Source organism: Peromyscus leucopus, chromosome 5 (genome assembly GCF_004664715.2).
Source record: "Peromyscus leucopus breed LL Stock chromosome 5, UCI_PerLeu_2.1, whole genome shotgun sequence".
NCBI lineage: Eukaryota > Metazoa > Chordata > Mammalia > Rodentia > Cricetidae > Peromyscus > Peromyscus leucopus.
Genome location: NC_051067.1, coordinates 142,035,797 through 142,043,360, shown reverse-complemented (window position 1 = coordinate 142,043,360; position 7,564 = coordinate 142,035,797). Strand labels below are relative to the sequence as shown.

Genomic DNA, 7,564 nt, shown 5'->3' with positions numbered 1-7,564 from the left:
CATGAGGAGCCTGCTGAGGTGGGTGGCTTCATTGCCACTCAGGGCCGTGGTGATGTCTGGGCCTGGGCTGCTGCTGAAGTCCATGTCTGGGTTCATGGCCCTGATGCAGCCACGGTCTCTGTAGACGTCTGTAGCCCCGGAGACCACCAAGGGCAGAGAGGATAGGGCTGTACAGAGTCGGCCCCGCCCCGCACTGGCTGTTATCTTCCACGGCAAGGCACAGTCTGAAAACCATAATATGGAGTAACTTAGAGCAGGGCACAACCTGATCTCAGCAGAGCTGCTAGAGGACTGCGTGTGTAGCTCAGGGGTGGGGTGGGGGTGGGGGTAGTACTTTCCTAGCATGGGGGAAGTCATGGTGCCTCATCTCCTGTATAAGGATAGAGGGGAAATGTCAGAAAAGTATAAAATGATGCTTTGGGGCTGGGGTGTAGCTCAGTAGATAAGGAGCTTGCCTCACACGTCAGAAGTCCTAGGTTCAGTCCCTAGCACCACATGACCTACGTGTGATGGTGCACACCTGTAACGTGGGAAGAACAGATGTTCCCAGTCATCTTTGGTTTCATTGTAGGTCAGTCCGGACTACAGGAGCCAATCTCTTGAAAGAAAGGAAGAAAGAAAAAAAGAAGAAGGAGAAAGAAAAAGAAAGGAGGTTTTGCCATCAGTGATTGCTTCAGCGGCAGGATATTAAAATTGGAAAGACGGAGAAGATCAGCACGGCCTCTTTGCAAGGACGGCATGTGAATTCATGCAGAGTTAGCTATTTTTCTTCCCGTGGTTGAAGAGGGGAGATCTTGAGAGGCCCTAAAATTGCATCCAGTGTTTTGAATTTTATAATAAAAAATATCATAACAATAAAACAATAAAAAGCTCATTGTCATTGACGTTTGGCTATCATTGCTTACTCCTGTTTTTAGTTGACTTTGCCTTTTTCTAAAAATAATAACAAAGAAGAAGCCAGAAGATCTAGGTTAGTGTATTTAAGGCAAACCCTAGTTTCTCTGTGCTCTGTAGAACAATGGACCTGGACTTTTGTTGTGTTTTGTTACCTTTTTGTTTGCTTGTTTGTTTGTTTTCAAGACGGGGTTTCTTAGTGTAACAGCCGCAGCTGTCCTGGATCTTGCTCTGTAGACCAGGCTGGCCTCCAACTCAGAGATCCACCTGCCTCTGCCTCCTAAGTGCTGGGATTAAAGGCCTGTGCCACCACTGTTTGGCCAAGAAATATATGTATATTTAAAAGATGCAGTCAGAGGTTAGAATTTCTTTTACTTTTTTTTTTTTTTTTTTTTGAAACATGTTGACATGTAGCCCAAGCTAGCCTCAGAATTCACTATGTAGCTGAGGCTGTCCTTGAGTTCCTGATTGTCCTGCTTCTACCTCCCAAGTACTGAGATTGTAGCTGGGTGCCACTCAGGCTCAGATAGATTGGAGTTTTGAAACCCTGAGACAAGGAAGGTCAGGAGCTATGAAAAGCTGGAAAGGGCAAAGTCTTCTCTCTGAGAGTCCCACGAGGACTACTTCCCTGCCCAATACCTTGCTTTCAGGCTTCTGGCTTCAAGAACCATAAAAGCGTGTGTGTCCCTTACTTGAAGTCCTTTGGTTTAAGCCTTGGACAGGGCAGCACCAGGAAGTGACCGTTGGCCCCATCCTGCATAGAACAGTGCAGGTGAATCTCAGGGTTTGTAAGATCTCGTTAACAGGATTTATTTACCTTGTTATGGATGAAGTGGCATGTCAGCACTGTCCATGACTCCTGTATCTTGCCACCAGTGGTACGTGATACTCTTAATGTCCCTCCCCACCTTGTTTTTTATTCCTGGACCACTGAACTGAGGAGGATACACACAAGGAATACCCAAGGTGACTCATTAACAAGACAACACCCCAATTTAGTATCCCAATGTCAGAAAGCACAGAGCTAATGAAGGGTGATTTTTGACCCCAAATGATGCAGGAAGGTAATTAATTACCACTGAGATTTTGGGGTAGGTGAAGGCTCACATGTTCTTTCTTGAGGCGTTACTTCTCTGTATTAGTGGAGTGTAATGTAGGTTTAGAACATCTTTTTAGGACAGTAAAATAGTCTTTCTCCAACAGCTACCAGCTATACGTTTCTTTGTATTCTTTTTGACTTATGAAAAAAAAAATCAGTAACTAGGCATGTAGCTCAGTAAGTAGAATGTTTTCCTAGCATGCACAAAGTCTAGAGTTCAATCTGTAACAACACATAAATTAGGCATGGTAGTGCACACCTGTAATCTCAGCACTGGGGAAATAGAGGCAGAAGGATCAGAAGCTCCAGGATACCTTCTGCTACATCTTGAGTTCAAGGCCAGCCTGGGCTGTGTAAGACCCTGTCTCTAATGCAGGGAATGTATATTATGTATGTGTGTGTGGGTTTCTCACAGGTCAGATGCCCCATATCACCACACATCCATTACAGTGTGTAGATGCTTGTTTTTACTCTTCACTCTCTGGGTGAGCCTGTAGCGAGAAATGCACTGGAGTCCGCTTAAAGGGTAAAGGAATTTATTAGGAAAGAAAACTCACTAAACAGGATGGGGGAATTGTCTGAGGGTCCTGGAAGGCTGAGGTCCTGTCCTCCACTGCTTTGGCCATCTGAGTCAGTCTGCACCATCCAAGCCCATGAAGGAGAGAAGAGACCTGCATTTGCAGCTCAGGTCTTAAGGGTGGCCTCAAGGCCACTCCCTGGGGACAGTTACTTCAAGGTTATAGATAGAGCAGATACCCACTACATCTCCAAGGGCCGTGCTTCAAGGCCATAGGTAGACAGATATCCACTACATCAGTACTGTGGGGTGTCTGGCTCTACTCTGTGAATGTATGTTGTTCCCACTGGTTAGTAAATAAGCTGCTTTGGCCTACGGCAAGGCAGCTTAGAGGCAGGAAATCCAAGGAAAGACACAGGAAAGAGGCGGGAAGAGGAGATACCAGCTCACCACCCAAGGAGGAACGAGATGCCAGCAGACCAGTAACGCCATGGCAACGTGGAAACATATAGATTAATAGAAATGGGTTAATTTAAGATGAAAGAGGTAGTTAGCAAGAAGCCTGAGCCATAGACTATATAGTTTGTAAATAATATAAGCCTCTGTGCGTTAACTTGGGACCAAGCAGCTGCAGGACTGGGTGGGACACAGGACACTTCTGTCTACAGAGGCCTGCCACCCAGCTCCCAAGTAAATCACACAGAATGTTATTCTTTCATATGAATGCCTGGCCTTAGCTTGCCTTGTTTCTAGCCAGTTTCTCTCTCTCTCTCTCTCTCTCTCCCTCCCTCCCTCCCTCCCTCCTTCCTCCTCCCTCCCTCCCTCCCTCCCTCCCTCCCTCCATTCCTTCCTTCCTTTCTTTTCCCTTGGTTTTCTGAGACAAGATTTCTCTATATAACAGTCCTGTCTGTCCTGGAACTCATTTGTAGACCAGGCTGGCCTCGAACTCATAGAGATCCACCTGCCTCTGCCTCCCAAGTGCTGGGATTAAAGGCGTGTACCACTACTGCCTGGCTAGCCAGCTTTTCTTAAATCATCCCCTCTACCTTTGCCTCTGGGCTTTTATCTTTCTCTATTCTATATACCTTTCTTTCCTTCTTACTCCATGGCTGGCTGTGTAGCTGGGGGGCTGGCCCCTGGAGTCCTCCCTCCTTCTCCTTCTTGCTTCTCAATCTTCTCCTCCCATATTTCTATTTATTCTCTCTGCCCTCCAGTCCCACCTACCCTCTCTCCTGCCTTGCTATTGGCCATTCAGCTCTTTATTAGACCAATCAGGTGTTTTAGACAGGCACGGTATCACAGAGTTAGACAAATGCACCATAAAAGAACGCAACCCATCTTTGCATCATTAAACAAATGTTCCACAGCATAAATGAATGTAAAACATCTTCAACTAATATTCCATAACAATAATAGCTAGAAATAAAATACTAAAATAATTGATGGGGGTGGTAGCACAGGCCTTTAATCCCAGCACTCGGGAGGCAGAAGCAGGCAGCTTCGTAAGTTTGAGGCCAGCCTGGTCTACAAAGTGAGTTTGAAGACAATTAGGACTGTTACACAGAGAAACCCTGTCTTGAGAAAAAGAGACAGACAACGAAGAGTCTCCGGGCAGAGCAGCAGGAATGCTCAGCCAAGGTGGATGGTGGGTAGTAACCACGGCAGTGGGTTTGAGAACCAGCAGTTTCTAACCAAGTTCAACTTTCACCTGCCCAGCCGTGCTCTTCCTAGGTTTATTCCCAAATGAATAAGTTAATTTACACTCACAGAAAGATTTAGCCCAGAGTGTTCATAGCAGCTGTCTTCACAGTGCTCTGAAACTAGAATCAGCACAAACCTCCACTCTGAAAAGAGAAGTGGCAGGATTTCCATATGTTAGAGTGCCTCAGGGCAATGAGCAACCTGAGAGAGAAAGTGGGGCTGGAGAGACTGAAGGGGTTAAGAGAACTGGCTACTTTTTCAGAGGACCCAGGTTTAATTCCCAGCACCCACATGGCAGCTAACAACTGCAACCTAGTCCCAAGGACTCTGATGCCCTCTTCTGGCCTCTGTGGGTACTGCAAGTCATACATTCAGGTAAACACTCATACACACAAACATAAATGAAAAGAAAAGAGAAAAAAATGCTATAAAACTCAACATAAAATGGCTGGCTGGGTGGTGGCACATGTCCTTAATCCTAGCACTGGGAGGCAGAGGCAGGCAGATCTCTGAGTTTGAGACCAGCCTGGTCTACAGAATGAGTTCCAGGACAGGCAGGGCTACATAGAGAAGCCCTGTCTCAAAAACAAAACAAAACAAAAAGAATAAACATAAAAATGCTAAAAGAAGCCAGATGTAAAAGAATATATACATATTGGCTCCTTGGGTAAAGATGCTCCTTTCTAAGCCTGATGACCTGAGTTCCATCATGGATCCCACATGGTGAAGAGAAAGAACTAAGTCAGAAAAGTTGTCCCCTACACATACAGTGTCACTACAACCCACCCCTACTAAATAATAATAAAAAAGTAGTAGTAGTAATAATAATAATAATAATGAAAAATATATGTAAGTCTAGTTGATGGCACATGCCTGTAATACTAGCACTTGGGAAATATGTATATATGTGTATGTGTGTGTGTGTGTGTGTACATGTATACATGTATTTCCTGAATATATACAATTGCATATATAGCATATATGTAACACAAAGTATATATACTATATAATTTCATTCACATAAAGTTCAGGAAATGTACATTAAATCCATATAGTTCATAATACATCTATGCATAATTGTACATTAAACCATTTTTTCCTGGCATATAAGCATGTACATTCTATCATTTATCTAGGTCTTACACATATCTCAACATAATAATACATACAAATCAATTTATATCAATTAATAATTCATTCACTATGGATATATGTGTTATTAAGCACACATAATTTTAGTCAAATAATTTCTCTTCCGTATGATTATCCTGTTCCCCATTTGATCTGTTCACCTGCCCACTCACGCTCCTTTTCTCACTCCACTTTAACTTGGGGGTTACTAGCCTGAATCTTTACCTGGCATCTAACTTAGGGACCATTAAGTGCATTACTGTCCATATGTTCCCCTTAAATAATACACTTTGATTGACTGGGCTCTCCCCTCTCTCTCCTGCTTTTTCAAGACAGGGTTTCTCTGTGTTAAGAGGTCTGGCTGTCCAGGAACTCACTTTCTAGACCAGGCTGGCCTGGAACTCACAGAGATCCGCCTGCCTCTGTCTCCAGAGTGCTGAAATTAAAGGCATGCACCACCACCGCCAGGTGGTATTTTTTAACCTGTAGGATGCTGGGAGTCTGCGTGCAGTCAAGGTGCTCATTGGGTAAACACACCGGCTGCCACACCCCCAAACCTGAGTACCATCCTGAAACCTACGGCCAAGAACAGCACCAACTTCCACAAGTTTCCCCTCACCGTGACAAGTGAGTACACACTGTGCCCGTATACACATGTTCACTGACCTAACCTAAGCTTTGTAAACCTTGCTGTGAGTGAATTGTATGTTCTTAAGAGAAGCCGGTCATGTTGACTTAGTTATAGAATACATGGCATTGGGCTGGAGGGATGGCTCTGTGGTTAAGAAGTGTTGATTTGGAGAGGATCCACGTTCAGTTTCCAGCACCCACGTAGGGTGGCTCACAACCGCCATTAAGTCTGCTGCCAGAGGACTTAATGCCCTTGTCTGGCCTCCAGAAGCACCTGCATGCACATGGCCCACATACATACACTCCGGCCCACATACACACACAAAATAAAATCAGAGAATAGGGTCTGGAGGGGTGGCTCAGCAGCTAAAAGCACCAGCTCCTCTCCCCAGAGAATCCAGATTCAGTTCTCGTGCTTACAGGGCAGCTCACCACTGTCTGTAACTCCAGTTCCAAGTGATCCAAGGCTCTCGTCCGCCGAGGACACCAGGCACACATGTGGTGCACAGACATACATGCAGGCAAAACACCCACTCGCATAAGACGTATATTTTTAAAAAAGGGTTTTAAAAACAAAAAGGTTAATCTTTAAAGATAAATAAAATATTTTAAAGGTTTGTGACATAGTGATATATTGGCTTTATTTATTTGTGTGTGCATGCATGCGTGTCTGTGTGTGTGTGTGTTTCACATGTGTTCAAGTCATGGAGAATGTGTGAGGTCAGAGAACAACTTGCAAGCGTCATTTTTTCTCATCCCCCCCCCCCCCCGTAGGTCCTGGGGACTAAGCCCGGGCTGTCAGTCTTGGCAGCAGATGCCTTTACTCACCGGCCATCTCAGTGCCCTCCCTCTGCTTTGTGCTTTGAGACAAGGACTTGCCATGCAGCCCAGGCTAACTTCAAACACGGAGTGAGAGCCTGTCTCAAAAATAAAATGAAAATGAATGAATAAATAAACTGCAATCTGATGTTGGTAATATGTGTGTGTGTATTAAAAATGTTCCTGTTCCTTTTCCAATAAATTGACAAAAAGCCAATGGGCTCTTGAATTGCATAGACGATACTTTTTTAGTTGGTTTTGATTTACTTTTTGTCTTTCAATGCTAAATACACCATCAGGTGCGTGGCTAAGATAGATGAATGATGTGGTTGCTCGTCCTGGAGGGAAGGGTTTCCCCTCTGGGATTGAAGCTTATTAACCTTGGTCTAATTGTGGTCTTGAGCTGTCACTCATTTATTATTTATCCCCATACCCTCTAACCTGGTTCTCTATCCATTTTAAACCAACAAGACAGCACTAAAAGCTCTCTTCAGCCACCTCACCACAGCATCATCTATTGAGCCGAGTCTGTAGGTCTGCTCCATGGAAAGAAACAGTGGGTGGGGGGTGCCTGTCCAGCATGTGCAAGGCCGTGCGCTCTATCCATCTCAAGCTCCCCAAGACAGAACGAGGGGTGGACACGACAGGAGCAGGAGCGGAATTCTCTAGATAAACTAACCTCCGTTTAGGCTTCACGTCCTCCTCTTTCCCACCCCCTCTTTCTTTCATGCTCTGTTTCAGAGTATCACAGGTTGCCTGGAACACATACGTAG

General features: G+C 44.9%; 1 pseudogene; it reads left to right on the top strand.

The window, feature by feature from the left end:
- The first annotated feature begins 669 nt into the window (after positions 1-669).
- LOC114690145 lies at positions 670-768 on the top strand (annotated as a pseudogene).
- Positions 769-7,564: the final 6,796 nt, after the last annotated feature.